This window comes from Callithrix jacchus, chromosome 5 (genome assembly GCF_049354715.1).
Source record: "Callithrix jacchus isolate 240 chromosome 5, calJac240_pri, whole genome shotgun sequence".
NCBI classification, from domain to species: Eukaryota; Metazoa; Chordata; class Mammalia; order Primates; family Cebidae; genus Callithrix; species Callithrix jacchus.
The window spans coordinates 11829789-11853361 of record NC_133506.1 but is presented as its reverse complement, the minus strand read 5'-3'; the positions used below and the strand labels follow the sequence as shown (position 1 = coordinate 11853361).

The following is a 23573-nucleotide window of genomic DNA, read 5'->3' as shown; positions in this document are numbered from 1 at the left end:
AGCAAACAACAACAGTAACATCAACCCCACAGCAAGGAGGAAAGGAAATTAGTATCCAGAGCTGCTACAACATATTTTCTAAAGTGTTCATTTTTCAACAAAAAATTATGAGCTATGCCAAGAAACAGAAAAGCATGACTTTGACCTTATACCTTGGGAAGAAAGCAGCAAAAAATAGAAATTACCTTTTAGAAAACCCAGTCTTTGTGTTTTAGCAAACAAAGACTTCAAAGTAGCTATTATAAATATATTCAAACAACTAAAGAAGGCTATATTTAAAGAACTAAAGAAGTTATGATTGAAAAAAAATCTCATTAAATTGAAAATATCAATTAAAATCAGAAATTTTTAAAGAACCAAATAGAAATTATAGAGGTAAAAATGATCAAAATGAAAAATTCACTAGAGGGGCTCAACAGTAGATTTGAGCTGACAAAATAATCAGTGAACTTAAAGGTAGATCAATAGACACTGTGTAAACTGGAAAAGAGAGAAAAAAGAATGAAGAAAAGTAAATAGAGACTCAGAAAAATGTAGTACACCATTAAGTATACCCATATATGTATAACAGGAGTCATGGGAGTACCAGAAGGAGAGTAAAGAGAAAAGAGAAGAAAATAAGGTTCAAAGAAATAATGGCTGAATACTTCCCAAATTTGCTGAAAGACATTAATATACACATCCAAAATGAACTACATGTAGGATAAACAGAAAGAGATACATACTCAGATACATCATAATCAAAATGTTGAAAACCAAACACAAAAGAAAAACTCAAAAACACTAAAAGAAAACCAACTCATCACATACAAAGACATTTCAATAAGATTAACAGCTTCTTTATCATTAGAAACAATGAAGGCAAGAAGGCAGTAGGATGACATACTCAAAGTCCTGGAAGTAAAAAAGAAAACAAAAAACAAAATGTAACCTGTCAACTAATAATTTTATATCTAGCAAAAATATCTTTTAAAAACAAAGGTAAAAGAAAGACATTCCCAGATGAACAAAAGCTGAAAGAGTTCCTGGATAACAGACCTGCATTATAAGAAACAATAAATTCTTTAGGCTAAGGCTAGTGACACTAGACAGTAATTCAAATCCATATGAAAAAACAAATTTCTAACAAAGGTAATTATATAGGTAATTATTAAAAGGCTGTATAATGACATATTTCTTCTTCTATTTTTAACTGATATATAAAGTGATCTCTAGTATATAATTATATTGTTGGGCCTGTAATTTATAGAAATGTAGTGTATTTGATGAAAACAACACAAAGGGGGCAGGAGGGACTAAAGATGGAGTAAAGAAATTAAACCAAATCATAATTGGGGTTCACAGGAAGAAATTTTTTTTAAATGGAAAATTAAAAAGTTAATATGATAAATTCTATGTTTACATATTTGTTTTTCTCTCAAACTTATGTAAAAGACACACATTAATTTTATTTATTTATTTTTAATTTAACTTAAGTTCAAGGGTACATGTGCAGGTTGGTTCGTTATATAGTTAAATTCATGTCACAGGGGTTTGTTGTACATATTATTTCATCACTCAGGTGTTAAGCCTAGTACCCATTAGTAATTTTTCCTTGTCCTGTCCTCCCCAACCCTCCACCCTCAGATAGGCCCCAGTGTCTGTTGTTTCCCTCTGTGTCCATGTGTTCTTACCATTTAGCTCCTACTTATAAGTGAGAACATGCAGTATTCGGTTTTCTGTTCCTGCATAACTTTGTTAAGGATAATGGCCTCCAGTTCCATCCATGATCCTGCAAAGGACATAATCTCATTTTTTTAAATGACTTCACAGTATTCCATGCTATATATGTAGCACATATAGTCTACCATTGATGGGCATTTAGGCTGATTTCTTGTCTTTATTATTGTAAATAGTGCTGCAATGAACACATATGTGCATGAAGACACATTTATACAAATTATTAATTATAGTAATATCTTTCTGGTTTTATAACATATATAGATATATACAATAATAATAACATTAAAAAGAGGAAAGAAATGGAACTATACAGGAGTAAAATTTCTGTATTTCATTGGTTATGTTACTAAAATTGAAAATCAATTTCATAAGTTAATCTGTATATTGTAAGACCTAGAGTAAGCACCATGATAATAATTTTTAAATGTAATTAATCATTGATGACATTAAAATGTCAGTCTTAAAAAAATATACCCTGAATATAAAAGAAAGCAATAAAGGAGGAACAGAGGAATAAAAATAAACATATAGAAAACAAAAGCAAAATTGCATATGTAAATGTAGCTACATTAATAATAACATTAAGTGTGATTAACTTAAACTATCAAGTCAAAAGGAAGAGACTGTGGGAAGGAAAAATTAGTATCAACCATTTGCCATCTACAAAAGACATACTTAACATTCAAAGACACAAAGAGGTTGAGAGTAAAAGGACAGAAAAGATATGTACGATGCAAACTGCAGCCAGAAGATAGCTAGAGTAGTATACTATCATCAGACAAAATAGACTTTAAAACAGAAATTGCTACTAGAGACAAAAAAAAAAAAGAAAGCTTGCAGTGATAAAAGCATCAAACCATCAGGAAGATAAAACAATTAAAAACATATATGTACCTAACAATAAAGTACAAAAATACATGAAGCAGCAGCTGACAGAAATAAAGGGAGAAACAGACAATTCCATAATGACTGTTAAAAACTTTAACATATGACTTTCAAAAATGGACAGGCCAACCAAAAGAAGATAAATAAGGAAAAAGAAGACCTACATGACACTATAAATCAAGTAGACCTAGCAGATAGCTATAAAATGCTACATCCAACAGTGGCAGAATACACATTTTTCTCAAACACATGAGACATTCTCTGGGATAGACTATATCCTATGTTATAAAAAATTTTTCAATAAAGTTAAAAAGATTGAAATCCAAACAAAATCTGTTTTTTAACTATAATGAAGTAATATTAGAAATCCATAACAGAAGAACAGTCGGGAAATTTGCAAATGTGGAAATTAAATAGCCTACTCCTAAAAAATGGGTCAAAAAAAATCACAAAGAAAATCAGAAAATACTTCCAGATGAACAAAAATGAAACTATGACATACCAAAACATATAAGATGCAGGTAGTGGTCACAGAAAAATTTGTAGTTACACAGTAAATGCCACTACTAAAACTCATCTCAAATCAATATCCTCGTCTTTTATTATAAGAAACACTCAACTAAGAGAAAATAACACCCAAAGCAAGGAGAAGGAAAAAAAGCCATGAAATTTATAGTGAAAACAAGTGGGAGAGATTACAGAAAAACAGAGAAAATCAAAGCGACAAAAAGGTGGTCTCTTGAAAGAGAACAAAATTGACAAATCATTACCTAGATTGACCAAAAAAAAAAAACTCAAATTACAAAAATCAGACTGAAAGAGGAGATATCATAACTGACCTCACAGAAATGAAAAAGATTACAAGGGAAAATTAGAAACAGCTTTTTATATCCAAAAATTCCACAACCTTGATGAAATGGATATTTTCTAGAAAGTCACAGCATGCTAAAAACCAACTTAAGAAATTAAAAATCTGATAATTCAGAAGATTAAGTTAATAATTTAAAACATCCCACCAAGCAAATCTCAAAACAGATGACTCAATGGTGAATTCTACCAAATACTTAGGAAATAATTAATATAAAAATTGGAAAGGATTCAAGGTTGGAGAGGATCCGTTGAGGTCAGAAGTTCAAGACCAGCCTGGGCAACATAGCAAGACCCTGCCTCTATGAAAATTATTTTTTTATAATTAGCCAGGCATAGTATTGCATGCCTCTGATCTTAGCTATTTGGGTGGCTGAGGCAGGAGGATTGCTTGAACCCAGGAGTTTGAGGTTACAGTGATCTATGATCACACCACTGCATTCCAGCCTGAGTGACAGAGCAAGACCCATCTCTATAAAATGATAAAATAAATTTTAAAACTAAAAACCAAAGAAAAGAAAATATTTTCAAATTCATCCTATGAGGCCAGTTTTACTCTGATACGAAAATCATCACAAGAAAACTACAGACCAATATTTCTTATGAAAATTGATGCAAAAATCCTTAACAAAATGCAAACAAATCACATCCAGCAACATATGAAAAGAATTACAAGCCATAGTTGAGTGAAATGTATCTCAAGAAGGCAAGGTTGGCTTAACATCTGAAAATAAATTAATGCAACATTGTATTAATAGGATGAAGAACAAAACCACATGATTATATTTACAGACAGAGACAAAGCATTGAGAAAGCTCAACACTTTTTATAATAAAAGGAAAACACTCAACAAACTAGAAATAGAAGGAAACTTCCTCAACCTACTAAGCGGCATCTACAACAAACCCATAGCTCATAGCTAACATCATACTTAAAGATGAAAGACTGAATGCTTTCTCCCTAAGAGAAGATCAAGAACAGAATAAGAACACATCTGCCTTCAGAACTTCTGTTCAACATTGTTGTGTAAATTCTAGCCAGGACAATTAGGCAAGAAAAAGAAATAAAGACATCTAGATTGGACAGGGAAAGATAAAACTATATAGATAGTCTCGTATATTGAAAATGCTAAGTAACACACAGACACACACACACACACACACACACACACACACACCATTAATTACAACTAATAAATGAGTTCAGCAAAGTGAAGAAATACAAGACCAATATATAAAAATCAATGATATGGGCTTCTAATTTCTGGTCTGGCATGTAAGAAACTTGGAAGTAACCACTCCTTCCTAACAAAAAGCTAAAAACAAACTAAAAATATCAACAACTTTCCTTAGACTTCTGTAACAGAAGTGAGGTCACAGGGCAAATTGCTTCTCCCAAATTGAAAAGACAAACAGGGGAAAAGAATCACAACTTACCAGACCAGGAAACCACAAGCAAAAACCACCAAAGGAACCAGTGCCAAGAGAAAAATGACTGAACTAGAGTTGGAGGATTCCTGCTGTTAATGCGGACAAGTCTGAGAGTTGAAATTCCAGGGGGGCATACAGTAGTGGGGTGGAGGGCACACTCTTGTGACCAATAGCTTGACCTGATTCTCAAAGTGAATATTAGAGAAAATTTCTCTCCCACTTTCAGCAAGATGAGGGAAAAAGGTACCATTTTTAAACATGCCAAAACACGCTCTTTTTAGATACATTCTCAGGAGAAACTATTAACCAGAGTCTAACCTTTTGGGGTTTGATTCGAGCCTAACTGACTTACAGGAAGAGAAAACCCAACTCCAGCAACGCTAACCTTCAATATGGAAGTTGGAAAATGCCCAGCTCAAGCCTACTCTAGCAATTCTGTGCCGTTTAAAAGGGAGAGAGATGAATTGAGAGGCACTTAAGTCCAGAGGCACAGGCAATAAAGATTGAGACCTATCATGGGACTACAGAATGCTTCTCTTCTCCACAACTTACCATATTAATAAAGGCCTATATACAGCAGTTCCCTATGTACACCACACCATGTCTAGCTGTCAAGAGACAATTACAAGGCATATTAAAGACAAAAAAACACAGTATGAAGAGACAGAACCTCACTCGGGTATGGCAAGGATGTTGAAATTGTCAGATTGAGAATCTAAAGCAACTATAATTCATATCCTAAGGGCTCTAATGAATAAAGTAGAGAGCATACAAGAACAGATGGGCAACATGAATAGACTGATGGAAATTCTAAGAAAAAGCAATAAGAAATGCTAGATACCAAAAGCACTCTTACAGATATAAAGAGTGTCTTTGATGGGCTTATTAGCAGACAGGATACAGATGAGGAAAGAATCTCTGAGCCTGAGAATAGCACAATAAAAATCTACCAAACTGAAAAGCTCATAGAAAAAATATCGAAAAAAATAGAATGGAACTATGCGACAACTACAAAAGGGGTAAATACACATGGTAGGAATATAGGAAGGGGAAGACAGGAGCAGAAGAAATATTTAAAACAATAATGATTGATAACTTTCCCCCAAGTTAAAGTCATATAACAGACCACAGATCCAAAAAACTCAAAGAATATCAATCAGTATAAATGCAAAAAAAAAAAAATACACCTAGGCATATCATGTTCAAACTATAGACAATCAAAGATAAGTTCTAAAAGAAGCCAAAGCGGGTCAAGGGGAAATCACGTTTATTAAGTCGTTGTTGACAGAAAGAACCAAGAATTCTGTACCTGGTGAAATTATCTTTCAAAAGTGAAAGAGAAATAAAGGCTTTATCCGGGCCAGGCACAGTGGCTTACACCTGTGATCCCAGCACTTTGGGAGGCCAAGGCAGACAGATCACTTGAGGGCTGGACAGGAGATCAAGACACACCTGAACAACATAGCAAAACCCCCTCGTTACTAAAAACACAAAAATTAGCCAGGCATGGGGATGCACACCTGTAATCCCAGCTACTCAAGTGGCTGAGGCATGAGAATCACTTGAACCCCAGAGGCAGAGGTTGCAGTGAGCCGAGATTATGCCACTGCACTCCAGCCTGGGTGACACAGCAAGACTTTGTCTCAGAAAAAAAAAAAAAGTTTCATGACTTTATGAGGGAGATACAAAACCTGGAAAAAAAGAAAAAACTTTTTTTAACTTAAATTTTTATTACACAAAGGTTGTCACATAATTGGATATTTCTCTACTTTGAACACAATTATTCTCACTCTCCACAGAAAGGCTGCTTAACTTCTCATCTGGTGGTGGCAAGCACTAAAATCCTGATTTTAACAGAATAGTAGCAAAAATGCCTCAGTGATTTAAGTTGAAAGCAGTACATTGGTACATGCTCTTGTACCCAGTATCGGGAATGTACAAATGTCTCTTTATTCAAAAATAAAAAATAAATTGACTGTAGGCATGGACAATGGCAGCAATAAACCATTATGTATTTTGTCAGTTGAAATAAGTAACTGATGGTTATAGTGATTTCTTAAACATCATCTAGCCTTTTCTTCATTTTCTCCAACAGATTTCTCCGAAGTTATTGGTGAGGAAAACTGTCTTGGGCTTCCTGTCACAGTTCATTAATAAAGGTAAAGCACTGTCCTAGGAGTTAGAACATGCCACCTCCCATACCAGCTCCCATTCCACCCATTGCACCCATTCCAGGGTCATTCTCTTCTTTAGGAATTTCTGTGACTACAATTTCTGCTGTAGTTAACAGAGAGACCACACCAGCAGCATCCAATAGAGCAGTTCTCACAACCTTTGTTGGGTCAGTAATTCCCTTTTCCACCATATTCACAAAATCTCCAACCACAGCATCACAACCGACTTCTGAGGAATTTTGCATAATTTTCTCAACTATCAGAATTCCTCAATCCATTCTTAGCAATGGTCACTGGTGAAATTTCGAGTTTTCTTTTAGTAATTTTTATACCAATTTTTTTATCTTCATTAGACCCTTTCTTCCAACCTTTTTCATCACATCAGAGATGATATTCCCAATTTCTTTGTCTCTGTCTGCAGAAATTGTAGCAACCTGCACAGTTTCTTCAGGGGCAGTCACAGTTTTAGACTGCTTTTAAAGTTCAGCAATTTCGGCATCAACAGCTAACTTCACACCTCTCCTGATTTCCACTGGATTAGCACCTATGCTAATCTTCTAGAAGCCTTCCTTGGCATTAGAGCGTGCCAGTACAGTAGCAGTGGTAGTGCCATCTTCAGCCTCTGCGTTTGTGTTATTGGCAGCATCCTTAACAAGTTTAGCTCCAATATTTTAATATTTAACCTTTATGTCAATTGACTTTGCAACAGTCACACCATCTTTTGTTACTTTGGGACTTCCCCAGCTCTGCTCAATAATCACTGTTCTTCCCTTGGCCCCATGGTAATGGCTATGGCATTGGCTAAAACGTCTACACCTTGAAGCATTAAGGCTGAGGCATCTGCACCAAATTTTACATATTTGGCATAAGCCCAAGTGAGATGAGGAGCCAGTACCCTGGACACTGGTCTCATCTGGCGGAAGACTATGTGTAACCAAAGCATTGCTGTGGGGCAGTGGCAGGGTGTGCATGGCAAGGCAGGTCATCAGCGGCAAATGAGGGCAAAGAAAAACTTTTTTAATACTTTATCCAGCAACTTAAAAATTGAGGGACCATATTGTCAGTAGATCTGCCTTACAAGAAATGTTTAAAGAAGTTCTTTAAAGAGAAGGACAATAATATAATTCAGAATTTGAACCTACATAAAGGAAGAACATTAGAGAAAAATAAGTAAAAGCAAAACTAAAATTTTTATTGTTCTTAGTCTTAACTGATCTAACAGATAACAGTTTGCTCAAAATAATAATAGTAACGATGGATTTGATTTTATATATAAGTGAAATAAATGAAGCAATGACACAAGGGATGGGAGGAAGGAATTAAGATTATTTTGTTATAAAGTATTTGCACTTCTCTTAAAATGGTATTATGATATTTGAAAGAGAATTGGATTTGTTGTAAATGTATATGGAAAACTCTAGGATAACAAATAAAAACAGCAAAAGAAGAAATAAGTAAAAAAAAAAAATATATATATATATATATATAACATATTTTTTCCCCTACAGGTTGCTGGGGTACAGGTGGTGTTGGTTACATGAGTAAGTTCTTTAGTGGTGATTTGTGAGATTTCAGTGCACCCATCACCCAAGCAGTATACGCTGCACCCTATTTGTAGCCTTTTATTCCTCACTTCTCTCCCACTCTCCTCCCCAAGTCAATTGTCTGATATTCTTTTAAAAAGAAAGAAAACAGAATTATAAAATGTTCAATTAAAATCACAAAAAGAAGGAAAAGAGTGGAAGACAAATACAGGAACAAAGAACAATGACAACAAATGGAAAACAGTAACAAATACGGCAGATATTAACCCAACTGTATCAATAATAACTTCAAACATTAATGGTCTGAATACATCAATTAAAAGACAGAGGTTATCAGATTGAAAAAAAACAAGACCCAACTATATACTATGTACAAGAAACTCTTTTTAAGTACCAAGACACATACAGATTAAAACTAAAGGGATGGAGAAACATATACCTTGCTAACACCAATCAAAAGAAGGTGAGAGTAGTAAATCAATTTCAGACAGAGTAGACTCCAAGGCAAGGAAAGTTATTGGAGATGAAGAAGAGACATTACAAAATGATAAAGGAGTCAATTCTCTAAGCAATTATAACAATCCTTAATATAACTGCACCTAGCAAAAGAGCATCAAAATACGTGAGGCAAAAACTGATGCAACTGAAAGGAGAAATAAATAAATTAACTTTTTCTTTTTTTTGAGACAGAGTTTCACTCTTATTGCCCAGGCTGGAGTGCAATGGCAAGATCAGCTCACAGCAACCTCCACCCCTCGGATTCAATCGATTCCCCGCCTCAGCCTCCCAAGTAGCTGGGAGTACAGGTGTGTGCCACCATGCCTGGCTAATTTTGTATTTTTAGTAGAGATAGGATTTCTCCATGTTGGTCAGGCTGGTCTCGAACTCCTGACCTCCGTTGATTCACTCGCCTCGGCCTCCCAAAGTGCTGGGATTACAGGCATGAGCCACCGTGCCCAGCCGATAAATCTACTTTTATAGTTGAAGACTTCAACACCTCTCTAGCAGAAATGGACATATCCAGCAGGCAAAAAAATCAGTAAGGACATTGTTTAATTCACACCACCACCAATCAATTAGACACTGTATATCTATAGACTACTTCAGACAACAACAGCAAAACACTAATTCTTCTCAAATTTATATGGAACATTCACCAAGATAGACCACATTCTGGGCCACAAAACACCCCTTAACAAATTTAAGAGAATAAAAATCAGACCATGTCTGCTTTAACTCCATACCAAATGGAATTAAAGTAGAAATCAATAAAAGAAAGATAGCTGGGAAATCTCAAAACAATTAAAGATTAAACAACACACTTCTAAATAACACATAGATCAAAACAGAAGTCTCAAGAGAAATTTAACAGTACTTTGAACAAAATGAAAATGAAAACACCACTTATGAAACTTTGTAAGATGTGGTAAAAGAAGGGCTTAGAGGGTAATTTATAGCACTGAATACATGTATTAGAAAAAAATAGCCTGAAATCAATAATCTAAGGTTATTAAAAGGAAAGGAAATTAAATTTAAGGTTATTTAAAAAAAAGGAAATTAAATCCAAAGTAGGTAAAAGAAAAGAAATAATAAAATTATGGCAGAAATCAATGAAATTGAAAACAGACTATCAATAACCAATGTAAGCAAAAGCTGTTTATTTTTAAATATCAATAAAATTCTTTAGCCCTTAGACTAAGAACAAAGAAAGAGGACACAAATTTAATATCAGAAATGACAGAAGAAACATCACGGCAGATTCCTTACTTTAAAAAAAGAAAACCTGACTGAAACTGATCCTTGACAAAGGATTAGAGGCAATACAATGAAGAAAAGAGAAATTTTTTCAAAATTTCAAAACACTGTTTTCAACAAACGGTGACAGAACAACTGGCCATTCATTTAAAAAACAAAAAAACAAACAAGACACGAAACTAGAGACAGACCTTACACCTGTCACGAAATTAGCTCAGAGTTGATCACAGACCTAAGTGTAAAACACAAAGCTATAAAACTCCTAGAAGATCACACAGGAGAAAATCTAGATAATGTCTAGTGATGACTTTTTGATAAACACCAAAGGTACAGTCCATGAAAAAAAGAATATGCTAAATTTTATTACCATTTCTACCTGTGAAAGACACTGCCCAATTAAAAGATTGGCAAGAGATTTGAAAGACATTTCTCCAAAGAAGATATGTAAATGAACAACATATATATGCAAAAGATGTTCAACATCATTAATCATTAGAGAAATAAAAATTAAAACTATAATGAGATACCTTTCATGCCCACTAGGCTAGCTATAATCAAAGAGATTGGTAATAACAAACGTTGGCAAAGATGTGGAAAAATTAGAATGCTTGTGTACAGTTATGGGAAATGTAAAATGGTATAAACAGTTTGACAATTTCTGAAAATGCTAAACATACAGTAACCATATCCCCCAGCAATTTCACTCCAAGTATATATATCCAAGAGAAATAAAAATATATATCCATGCAAAAATTTGTACATGAATGATCGTAGCAGCATTATTCATAATACCCAAAAAGTAGAAACAAGCCAAATGTCCATTAGCTGATGAACAGATTAAACAAAATACAGTTTATTCATACAATAAAACATTATTTGGCAATAAATAGGAATTAGGTACAATCCACATTAAGGGAAAGAAAAACTCAAAAACCATCTATGTCCTTGAAAACATGCCAAGTGAAAGAAGCCAGTCACAAAATACTGCGTAATGTATGATTCTATTTAAATGAAATGTCCAGAATAGGCAAATCTATAGAGACAGAAAGATTAGTGGTTGCTTTGGACTGGGGAGAGGGTGTAGGGGAATGGGGAGTGAATGGGTATGAAGCTTTTTTGGGGGGTGATAAATATGTTCTAAGCTTACATTGCATTGATGGTTGTACAACCTTTCAAATATACTAAAAGTCAATTGTATACTTTAAGTGGGTGAACTTTATGGTACATGGATTGCATTTCAGTAAAGATGTTTTTAAATGTTCATATTAAGATACTCCCATGATGAAATGCATAGACATTTCAGCAGTAAAATGCTAACATATAGTGATACGCCAAATTTGAAAATAAGCCTACTCTCTTCAGATATTATATCCACCCCTGACCCGCTCCCAAATCCCAGCTTACATTTCCTACTCTCCATGGAGGCCCCCACCTGGATTTCCTGTTGGCCTCTATGCTCACAAATTGCCCTCAATCTGAGCCTTCTCTTAGGTGCCTTTTCCTGATGGTAGCCCCATCGTTTTTGTAATCTAGATTGAAAAATTTAGGACCATCTCTAAATCCTACACCTCCCCTGTTCATAAACCCAAGTGACTCCACTTCTAACCAAGTTTACTCATTCCTCTCTTCCCCTCCATGCCCACTGTTGCTGCTGCTCCCTTAGTTCAGACCATCAGTTTTTGCTCCTGAATTAATGACATCTTCTAGCTTCTCCCACCAGCCTGCACCCACGCCAGATTAACAGTCCCTGGAAGAGCACGAGTCACATCACACCAGAGCTCAACAATTCTAGGTGCTGCCTGTGCTTATTGAATAGAGTCCAAGTTCTTTCATCTGAAAGTTCAGGAAGTTCTTTGGTTTTGTTGTATTTTTATTTTATTCCCAACTACCTGTCCCCCACTGACTCCCTTCACAAATGCTTTATATTAAAAAACCATCTGTTGGCCCAGCACGGTGACCCGTGCCTGTAATCACAGTACTTTGGGAGGCTGAGGCAGATGGATCACCCGAGGTCAGGAGTTCAAGACCAGCCAGCCCAACATGGTGAAACCCTGTCTCTATTAAAAATACAGAAATTAGCCAGGTGTGGTAGCGGGTGCCTGTAAATTCCAGCTACTCAGGAGGCTGAGGCAGGAGAATTGCTTGAACCTGGGAGGCAGAGGTTGCAGTGAGCCGAGATTGCGCCATTGCACTCCAGCCTGGGTGACAAGAGCGAAACTCCGTCTCAAAAAAAGCCAAAAAGCATCTGTTGTTCCCTTTGAGTGTCACTAAACTCCCAATTCCTTGCTGTCTTCCACCTAATAGGTCATTTCTCCTTATCTATGAATATCCAAATTCATGCTCAGGATCCTCCAGGAATCTGAAGTAATATCCCCTTCTTTTCTGGTATCTTATACCAGTCATGACACAGACCTCTGTCCAGATATTTTGACTTTATACACATTTGTGTATTTTATTGCTATGTCTAACCCAAGTTCTCCAGTCCTCACTCTGTCCCCTCTCTTCAATAATAAATCCAAAATATAAAAATAAATACGTCTTTTTTAAAAGAAAGTTTTTAAAATTTTCTTTTAAAAGAAGGGGCAAAAATGTTTTTTAAAAAAGAAAAAATGTTGCACTCAATCTTTGCTATGGGATTCTTGAGGGTCTAATCAGTGCTTGATTTGTAATTCTGAGTCTCTTGCACGGTACGGTGCCAGGCACTCAGTAGGTATTTACTAAAGGTTCGTAAAAACAAAGGAGAGAAGAAAAACAGAAGATATGCTTCCTGGCCTTGAGGGATGTACAATAATCTCATGTGGGAGCTGGGAGGAAATTATTCAGATGCAAACTGAATAAGCGAAGTATAACAACGAGTGTGTCTCCAAGTGCTATGTAGCACAAAGGTAACATTTAATACAACTGTGGGGAACTGGAAGAGGCTACTGATTTGGGTGGGATTTTAACAGACAGATCTGGGGTGAAGAACATTCCAGGTTGCGAGACTAACATCAACAAAAACCCAGGTAGAAAAGTGTCAAACATATTTGCAAGAAGTGAACCGTGGGATAGGATTGATAAGTAGGTTCATGCTTAGGTGAAGGGAGACAGAGTTCCGTAAGTACAGATAAGCCCTGAAAAGTATGTTGGAGACAGATCATAGAAAGGGTTGAATCCCAAGATGGAAAATTTGGACTTTATTGTGTGGGCAGTGAGGATCCCTGAAGATATTTAGTTGAGCAATCAAAGAGCCCAAAAGTCAAAGAAGCCTGAAGGGCAGTTTCCTGTAAAGCAAAGAAAGCTGTGTTTTAGTGGATAATCAGCTGCTGATTTACCTGATTGGGGATTCAGCTGTGAATGCCTCAAGACATGGGAGTGGGGGGAGGTAATACTGATTCCGTTTTAAAGGGACTTCAAACAGTTCAGCTTTTTTCTTTTTTTAAATCCTGAAAACCTCTGTTTTCTTAAAGTACACATAAGTTAACCAAAGATTCCAGGATAAGTTTCTGTTTGGATAATGTTTATTTTGGTACCTTGAAAGCTTGGCAGTTGCTTAGAAATTCAATTACAACTTGCCTTTAAACAAAATCACCCTTGGGAATGGTAGGTTCGAGCTGATCTCGATATATTAACTTGACATTATGAGACAGTTATGCTGCAGGTTCAGAGGGTTGATTAAATCTTAAAGTGAACACAGAACAGGCACCGAAAGCACACATTTTGTTTAGTTGGCTCCTTTAGTAGAAGAGACAAAGGGAAAGAAACAGCAACATAAATGGAGGCTATTTTTATTGTCGTTTAAAGGGAGGCCTCCTCTGTGCCAAATGGGAAAATATAGCACCAGAGCCCAGGGCTTCTCTTCAAGACTGTGGATACACAGAGGTTGTATACAATCTGTGTATGTGGACACACAGAGAAAAACACAGATTGACAGGGCTAGAAGGACACGGAGGCTCCAAGCCACAGATAGGCCTGTGGGGGAAGAGAGGAAAGTTAAATGCTGACAAAGTGCTCAATCAGAACTTCGGCTCTTTAACTGAATTCAAGTATTAACCCCAGTAAGTGGCAGAGACATTTATTGCCCACTTACAATAATAAAATGCTTTTCCACATTTTCCATGTTCTCCGGTAGTTAGGAAGAAGCCATGGGACTAGCTCTGGCCAAGGGGCTGAGAGCAGAAATGATGGATGTCAATCGTAAGCATTTAGGAGCTGGTATTCTACCTCCGTGCCCTCTCTTCCCTTCTTATCCCTGTCTTGAAGGCCCCGTGTTCCAGCAATCAGCTGAGGGATGGTGAAGCACCTGTCAACTGGGGTTCCTGAGCAGGAAATAAACCTTAGCTAGGCAAGCCACTGAGATAATAGGGTTTGTATGTACCACAGCAGAGCCTAATCTATTAATACTAATTCATCCCCCAAATCCAGGTTCTTCCATTGTGTTAGATCTTCTGAGTTTGAGCTGGACACACGGCTACCCAGAATAAAAACTGTATTTCTCCAACCTGCCTAGTGGCTGAGAGAAGCAACAAGTTTAAAATCCAGCAAATGGGACATAAGTGGAAATATTGCCCCTTCCTTAAAGAAGCAGCAGTAGTATATCTTTTGCTGTTGTCTTTTTTTTTTTTTTTTTAACACAGGGTCTCACTCTGTCACTCAGGCTGGAGTGCAGTGGTGTGTGTGATTTTGGCTCACTGCAACCTCACCTCCCGGACTCAAGTAATCCTCCCACCTCAGCCTCCCAAGGAGCTTAGCTGGGACTACAGGCATGGGCCACCATGCCCAGCTAATTTTGTATTTGTTGTAGAAATGGAGTTTTGCCATGTTTCCCAGGCTGGTCTCAAACTCCTGGGCAGAAGCAATGTGCCAGCCTCAGCCTCCCAAAGTGCTGGGATTACACGTGTGAGTCACTGCGTCCAGCCTCTCTTCTTCTTTATCCTGCAACCTAGAATGTAGATGCTGCCATCTTTACAAGCAGTGCAGGTCACAAATGGAAGGAGCAACAAGGTCCCTAATACCAGAAACCAGAGTCCCTAAGACCACGGAGCACCATCACCAGTGTGGGCACCCTGCTCAAAGTTTCATGTGAACAAGAAATAAATTTCTACCTTGTCTGAGTCATTGCTGTTTTCAGAATTTTCCATACATTCCGACGTATACCTAGTAGATTGCCCGGCTTTTTCACATCTTCTGCATGTATTTTCGGATGAGTGCCAAATAATGTCAGAATCAACACTAGAACTGCCCAGTAGAGTGAATAGTTTAGATGGATCACCAAGGCTTCCTATGAGAGCTTAACAACTCTTCAAGGTAAAGGATCCTGGAAGAAGCAGAGGATGTTTGAGGACACGTGTATAGTTGGCAATAGAGGAGAATCTCTGACTTGCTTAGAAAATCGGTTCTACCCAGGAGGAAGAGGCTGCAATTGCTCATTAAAATTTGAAGTGTATTTCTCTTTCTTTTCTAGACCCTTAGATAAACTCCTGTCAAGAAAAAAGAAAAGCCACTTCCTCTCCCTAATTTGACTTTATTTTTATAGTTTTAGGTTTCCCACTTGGTAAATGGAATTCTTTCCCCATTTTGAATGTAACTCATTGCTACTTATTTCCCAGGCTGTCATTCATTCCTTTTATTTTCTCTTCACAGTAAATAGTTCTTTCCAGAGAGTAAGGCTCAGTGAGTGTGACCTTTCCTGATTCTTTGTGTCATTTTTGCTCCCATAATCCATGGTTTGATGCTGAGAACCCTCTTCTGCTACAGAATGAGATAATCCCTGTATCTAGTGAATGCCTACTGGAAGAAAAGCTCTATGAAGGCAGAGATTTGTATTGCCGTGTCTCTAGTACCTAGAAAAGTACCTTGCATACAGTAGGAAATATATATATATAATTTTCTGAATTTATGATTCAAATCTAATATAGCTTTCTCTACTTAACCTCACCAACATCCCACCGCTTACCCCTCAGTTCCATCAGTTTGTGTGTGTCCAGTGCACAGTAACATCCCAAGTGGTCAACAGCCAGAATCTAGAAAAAATAAACACTGAATTTAAACTAATAGCCATCTCTTTTTTAAAGCAAACTTCTGAAGAATTTTAAGCAATGGGGAAATTAAGACAAGTTTATTACAAACCATAAAGCCTTGAAAATATGATGCTTCTTGTATATTAGTCAGCTCTAGCTACAATCATGCTGCAATAAAAACCATCTCCCAAATTCGGTGGCATAGAATAATAAGCATTGATTCCCTGGTTCACACATGTGCAAGTTGGCTGGTTTGTCTAATCTAAGCCAGGCTCAGCTGGACTTGGTTCCAAGGTATAGGCCAGACCCAGATCTGCTCTATTTGTCTCCATATCTTTCTTTTCCAGCAGTTACCCAGGGGATATTCTCATGGCAAAAAGCAAGAGCACAAGAAGATAAGTTCGATGCACAAGCATATTTCAAGCCTCTGTTTATGTCCTGTCTGCTAACATCTCATTGGCCAAAGAAGGTCATATAATTGTGCTCAAAGTCAAAGGATTAGGGTGTACACTCTACCCAACAGGAAGCCATGGCAAGGGAATGAATGTGCAAAACAAAAAGGGGAGAGTTGAGACCAATGATTCACTTTATCACACAAGATTTGAAAAGTATCAAATATAAAATGAGGTCATTTTCTGTTATCAATACAACTCTTATGATATACATTGTAAACTTCATAAGAAAAAGAAGTGGGGTATGAAGTCCCCAAAACTTAATAGTCCTTAAGTCTGGAATATGTTCTTCTGTTTTTGAATGAACAATGCATGCTGGGTAAAGGTGGTGAAGATGTACCTCGGGGTCACATCCTCTCCCAACATGGTAGCGTGTTCCAGACCTCAGTTCTAACTTCATCCTTGCCCAGAGCTTTTAATTCTCCCCCTTGGTAAAAGCAGCAAATGGCAGGAAAAACAACTCCAGGCATTTTATTTAAAACCTTCTTCCTGCAAAAGGACATGAACTCATCCTTTTTATGGCAGCATAGTATTTCATGGTGTATACGTGCCATATTTTCTTTATCCAGTCTATCATTGATGGGCAATTGAGTTGGTTCCAAAACATTGCTATGGATGAAGCTGACAACCATCATTCTCAGCAAACTAACACGGAAACAGAAAACCAAGCACTGCATGTTCTCACTTATAAGTGGGGATTGAACAACGAGAACACATGGACACAGGGAGGAGAACATCACACACTGGGGTCTGTAGGGGGTTTGGGGAGGGGAAGGAGAGGTATAGCAATAGGAGAAATACCTAATGTAGATGGCAGGTTGATGGGCACAGCAAACCAGCATGGCACATGTGTGTCTGTGTAACAAACGTGCACGTTCTGCACATCTATCCCAGAATTTAAAGTATTTAAAAATAAATAAATAAATAACTTTCTTTTTGGTTGAGATGATGGTTTCATGTCAGATTAAAATGAAAGTTCCTTGAATGGCAGAGGAAGAAGTATAAAGTTATGGCGGGTTGGGGAATGTTAGAGACTCCCCACCCCCACCCACAGCATGAGCCCTTTGACATCTGACCCAGCGAGTGGTCCTCAGCCTTGTTGGCTGCCAAGTCCCTACTGTAGTCACTCCAGGGATCTTTATGCTGGTACCCTCAGGCTGAATGTAGATAGAATGTAGGGAGGCCGGGCGTGGTAGCTCACGCCTGTAATCCCAGCACTTTGGGAGGCTGAGACAGATGGATCGCGCTATCAGGCATTCGAGACCAGCCTGGCCAACATAGTGAAACCCCATCTCTGCTGAAAATACAAAATTAGTCGGGCGTGGTGGTGGGAGCCTTTAATCCCAGCAACTCAGGAGGCAGAGGTTGCAATGAGCCAAGATTGTGCCATTGCACTCCAGCCGAGTGACAGTGCAAGACTCCATCTTAAAAAAAAAAAAAAAGAATTTAGGGAATCTTTGAACCTGGTCAGAAGTTAACTAACATTTAACTAAACTAATATTCAGTTAACTAATACAAGCCAACAGCACTTCCTTCAGTTAACAAACCGCAGTGGTGTTGTTAGCAATACCTACAGAAATCACACATTTTTTTCATATTTCATGACACTCATAGATATCTTTTGTAGGTGTCATTTGCGTTCAGCACGACTTTGAAAATGCAATCCTTATTAGATATACTGCTAGATCTGATTCTTTAGTGCATCATTAAACACAGAGCACCACATCACAAATTTAGTTTTCTAATATTTTTATAACTATAATTGTAATCTAACTATTTTGTTTTATGCATTGTTTCAATGACTTCTCACTGGGGGAATAGAAAAGGTCAGAACACTCCCTGCAGTGTGAAAAACTCGGAAGAGCCATCCCAGCACCAGAGCTCCATGTAGAGTCAGCTGAGGCCTTTATTGGGATTGCACTGCAGCCCAGTTTCTCCCAGTGCCCCAGGGTTTGATCCCCAGATCTCCAATAGATCCATATGCTGTGGGTCTGGTAGGGTTAGGGCCCTCCATTCCAGAGCACTCTCTGATCTCCAGTTGACTGTCATATTTCGGCACCTACCACAGGGCCGCGCACAGAGGAGAAATTTAATACGTGTTTAATGAATGGAATTTAATCTGCAAATCTGACCGTCCTGCCAGCAGTACCCTTCTCCCAGTCTCTAACAAGAATCTTAGCAGTCTGTAGGCTGTTTGCCAATGAGTTGAGCTAAAGAACTTGCTACCCGTTAGGAAGAAAAGCCACCTGGAGATGCTCTGAGAGCAGTTAAAGATCTTGGCAAGGACCTCAAAATACACAGTGAAGTACCAGATGGCCAGTGCCTAGAGCTTTCTGCCCTGGGGATTGTGTCACCCCCAAATCCCAAGCCTCAGCAAGACCCAGTTAGAAGGATCTTGCACTTGTAGGTACTCAGACCAGGACACTGTTTTCAGTGTCCTGGGACTTCTCCCTGAAGCTGATTCTTAGCATTTAACCTTGTTTTGCTTTATCATTAAATCTTCTCGTTTTTCATCATTTTGTTATTTTGCAGCCACATGAAATTGCCATTTCTGAAGGTCACATGAAATCAAATACTGGCTATTTCATGTATTCAACCTAAGAGTATACGGTAGCTTAATTTTTAATCATAAACATTCATCTTATTGTATGAAATATGATCTGTCCTATTTGCTTTTTAATTATATCATGTTATATCATTTTAATTTACCATTTTATCACTATATCCTTCTCATTTTCTTTTTAGCTTAGGGAAGATATTCAGAACTTTATCCTTTTAGTCTTTTTATTTTAGCTCAATTTGCCATTTTATTAATTAAAATGATTAGCATATTCTTTTAATTTAGCTTTAGATAGCAAAGTCATTTACTATCAGCACAGCAATCCTAAAGCTGGGCTTCTGCCCAGTTCCCCCCAGAGCCTGTGAGGGCTGCTTAGAATGTGGCAGTTGGTCTCCCCCTTAAGAAGGGGTTGTGCTTTCCTCCTGTCCACCTCTGTGCAGGCTCAAGTACTGCAAATAGGAAAAGATCAGTTATTAATATGTGAGCTTGATGCTCTGTTCTAGAGCAGTGGCTCTTAACTTTAGCTATATAATCAAAACACCTGAAAAGTTTGTAAACTAGCAATGCCCAGCCATTCTCAATTACATGGGAATCTCGGGGCAGGTCAGACAGCAACATCTTTTAAGTTCCCCAGGTAATTCCAATACCAGTCAACTTTCAAATCTCTTGGTCTATAACTTTGCTATTCTAAATTGGTCTGTGGGCCAGTGGCACCTGGGAGCTTGTGAAAGCTACAGAACCTCAGGCCTCACTACAGTCTTGTTGAATCAGAGCCTGCATTTAGCAAAATCCCCAGGGGATTTGGGTGCACGTTGAACTTTGAGAAGCATTGGCTTAAAACACATTTTGATAGGCTTTGCATGTTAACCCTTCTTTACATCTCAAATATTTGTAAAGTTAATCATTTCTATTGTTTTTAAATCTCCTGTCAATAGGAAAGGATGATTTGGCTAATTCATGATAAAATATCTGTTTCCCAGGTAGGCTGAATTGTCTGTAGTGTAGGAGATGGGGAGAGTTGAATTTATCAGAAGTCCTCTAGGAGAACACTATGGTTGCTTAGGTTTGCCAGAAGCAGCCTGCTGGGGCAGAACAGGGCCCCATGGGCAGAGTGACAGCAGATGCCAAGACTGGAGAGGAGGAAAAGCACTTCACAAAAACAAGAAAAGAAATTATCAGCTCCTGAGAAGAGGCAGGAAAAATAAAGGGAGATGGGAGGGAGAGAGAGGCAGGGGAAGGAGAGCTTTCAAAATTAGTCGCAGATGGTGCAGGATCCCTCAAACCTTCCGTAAGAGTAATAAACTTTATGGGATGCATGGTGTGATGCAAAACAGTGAAAGGTCTGCGCATATCCAGGTTTTCAACATGGGGACAAGATAGATATTTGGTGTCTGGATGCAGAAACCAGGGCCAAGAGCACCAGGAGGAAAACAGCCGTGAGTAATCCACAGAAATCACTTAGGAAATGCTTCATCAGAGGCCATGAAACTGGGAGTTGAGTCTGGTTTATTTTGATCTACAGGAGCAGAGACACCTCAGCCAACGAGTGAGATAAATATCCTACTTAACTCAGATTCTGGAGATGAGATGGGTCCCCACTACTGCCAAAGGTCAAAGGCTGCCTAGAAATTGCAAGCTTCACTTGGGTTTGTTTTGGAAAAACAGGCAATTCCTGGCTTCCCCCAGAAATTCTTATCCCCAAATAATATTTCCAACCATGTTTCTAATTCCCAGAGGTCCCTGAGGACAGTGAGCACTCCACTCCATATGACCTCCAGCTCCCTAAAAGTAGGTGCCATGCTTGCTCTTAAGGCCTTGGCTGAGAAGGGCCAGGGCCTCCAGCCATCCACAGAACGCTGTACCTGGGAAGGGGTGTGTTTTTTCCACTAAAGGGGAAAACCCAAGGCTGGGACTTGTTTCTCCTCACTGGGAGGAAGTTGGATGGTGTCTCCAACTTCTGACCCTCCTGCAGGCTTTGTCACTCAAACAAATTGATCATGCCTTTGCTGCAAGATGTGGTAGCAAGAAAGCTTTCCTCCTCCTCTGCTCAGGGCTAGCGTGACCCTCATACCAGTGTGCTTCTCTTCAGACTGCTCATGCCCTGGCCAAAACCCATCAGCAGCAAGCTCACCACTCTGGAGCCAGAGGAAGTGTCTATAAAAATTGCCCAGATGCTTAAATCTTCTCTTCCAAAAACTTTCTTCTGTCTGATTCAGGTTATGAATTTGTTCCAGAACCCTGGTCTTGAAAATCTTTAACGAATATTTATCAATATCAGCCAGAAGTTTTCCGCTTACTCACCAGCTCTCCAAACCCTCAACAATTATTCTATTCCAGGTTGGTTTTAGGGTTTGTTTGTAATCATACATAAATATTTTCTTTCATATTTTTTCATTTCTTAATTGTGGTAACAATACACATTCCATACAGTTTGCCATTTTTAAGTGTGAGTTCAGTAGCATTACTATTCTGGGCTGTGATTTGGTGTCTTCTGTCTTCTATTTCCAGCAACTGCCTCCTTTGTTGCATTGCTCTAATTTCCGGTCTTATTTTTGCTTATAAGACAATGACCAGAATGGAACTTTCTTTGTTGTTGTTGTTTGAGACAGAGTTCGCCCAGGCTGGAGTGCAGTGGCGCTATCTCGGCTCACTGCAACCTCTGCCTCCCAGGTTCAAGCGATTCTCCTGCCTCAGCCTCCTGAGTAGCCAGGATTACAGGTGCACGCCACCACACCCGGCTAATTTTTTGTATTTTTAGTAAAGATGAGGTTTCACCATGTTGGCCAGGCTGGTCTCGAACTCCTGACTTCAGGTGATCCACCGGCCTTGGCCTCCCAAAATGCTGAGATTACAGGCATCAGCCACCTAGCCTGGTCCAGAATGGTTCTTTCTAATTAAAAGTTTACCTTCTAATCTGACTTAGGCTCAGTACCAAATATGTGTATCTCAGAGAATGCTCAATTGTCTTTGTCTCTCTCTCTCTCCCAAAACAGGGCCTGAGAGTTCAGTACTGACTCCTGCAATTTGATTCCTTATCTGAATAGTTCTCTAAAGCATGTAGTATCTGCTTTAGTAGAGAAGAAAGAAAGGTATTCCTGGCAGGCACATCATGAGGCAGAACACAGTGGCAGCTAACTATAAATTTAGTGCTCAAGACACACTGTCTGGAATGGGACAAAGAGCTCTGAAGCACAAATCTAAAAAGGGACATTGGGATTAAGAACAAAAGTGCCCAAATAAGAGAACTAAGTGTTACCTTGAAGAAAATGGAGAGCCACCAGAGATACAAGATCAGTATGAATCAGTCTGAATAGGGAAGACTATGTTCATAAAGACTTGTTGCAGTCTGAGTTTGAGACCTCCCGTGGGTCTAGGCTATCAGAGGTTATAGCAGGAGAGGAGGGACCCAGGGAGGCTGTGGGGAAAACCCAGTGAAAGATCAATCTAAAGATGACTAGAGACTGGGCATGGAGGAGAAGCAAGGTCTTCAAGGAAATCAAGGTCCAGACACAGAGAGACTGAGAGAATGGCAGGGAGCAAGTCATACAAAGGGACATCCAGCTGAAGAATTGGCTTGGGCAGTGGAGCAGATATTCATCAGTGCCTGTCCATCTCCCCACAGCAAAGGCTGCTCCTTAAAAGCCTGCAGCTCACTGCCTGGAGGCTTTCCTGAGTCTCAGAGCCCACTCAGCCTACATAGAGGGCAAGCTTGGAGTGCTTGAGAGTTAACATTCCCAGCCGCTCTTCAAACCGTCATGGACAGGAAATGGTGGATAAACACCCAAGCTCCCTCCCAACTCACGTGGGAAAACTCTAAGGTGTGGGTCCTATACTGGCTCCCAGAGTTCTCCAGTGGTCTCAAGCCCCATTTGTCCACATGGGAACTGACTTGATAGCACATTCTTCATTGGCCGTCTTCCTTTCTCTGTCTACTGGAGTTTCCTTCACCTCCAAGTTTAACTACTTATACCCTAATCCTTGTCTCTGGCCTGTTTCTGTGATACCCCAACCCGAGGGAAAGCTTGGTGGAGAATATAATCATCCTGTACTCCACCCCTTCCCCAGCAATCTTCCAGAGTCTCTTGGCTTCTCCTCAGGGTATAATCAGAGCTACTGGGCATCCACTAGAACTGTCCAACACCAGGCTCCTAGACCCTTCTTTTTCCCACTCCCAAGTTACTCTTC

General features: G+C 38.6%; 1 long non-coding RNA gene and 1 pseudogene across 1 annotated transcript in view; both read right to left on the bottom strand.

Annotated features, from left to right (window-relative positions):
* Nucleotides 1-1444: 1444 nt before the first annotated feature.
* Nucleotides 1445-23573, bottom strand: part of LOC118153551 (uncharacterized) — a 58320-nt gene continuing 36191 nt past the window's right edge. The window contains exons 2-4 of the long non-coding RNA XR_008481190.2: nucleotides 16313-16379; nucleotides 15462-15673; nucleotides 1445-1771 (exon numbers count right to left, since the gene is read on the bottom strand). This is a non-coding gene — a long non-coding RNA (uncharacterized LOC118153551). The remainder of the gene's footprint in view (nucleotides 1772-15461; nucleotides 15674-16312; nucleotides 16380-23573) is intronic.
* LOC100411872 (60 kDa heat shock protein, mitochondrial pseudogene) lies at nucleotides 7237-8021 on the bottom strand (annotated as a pseudogene).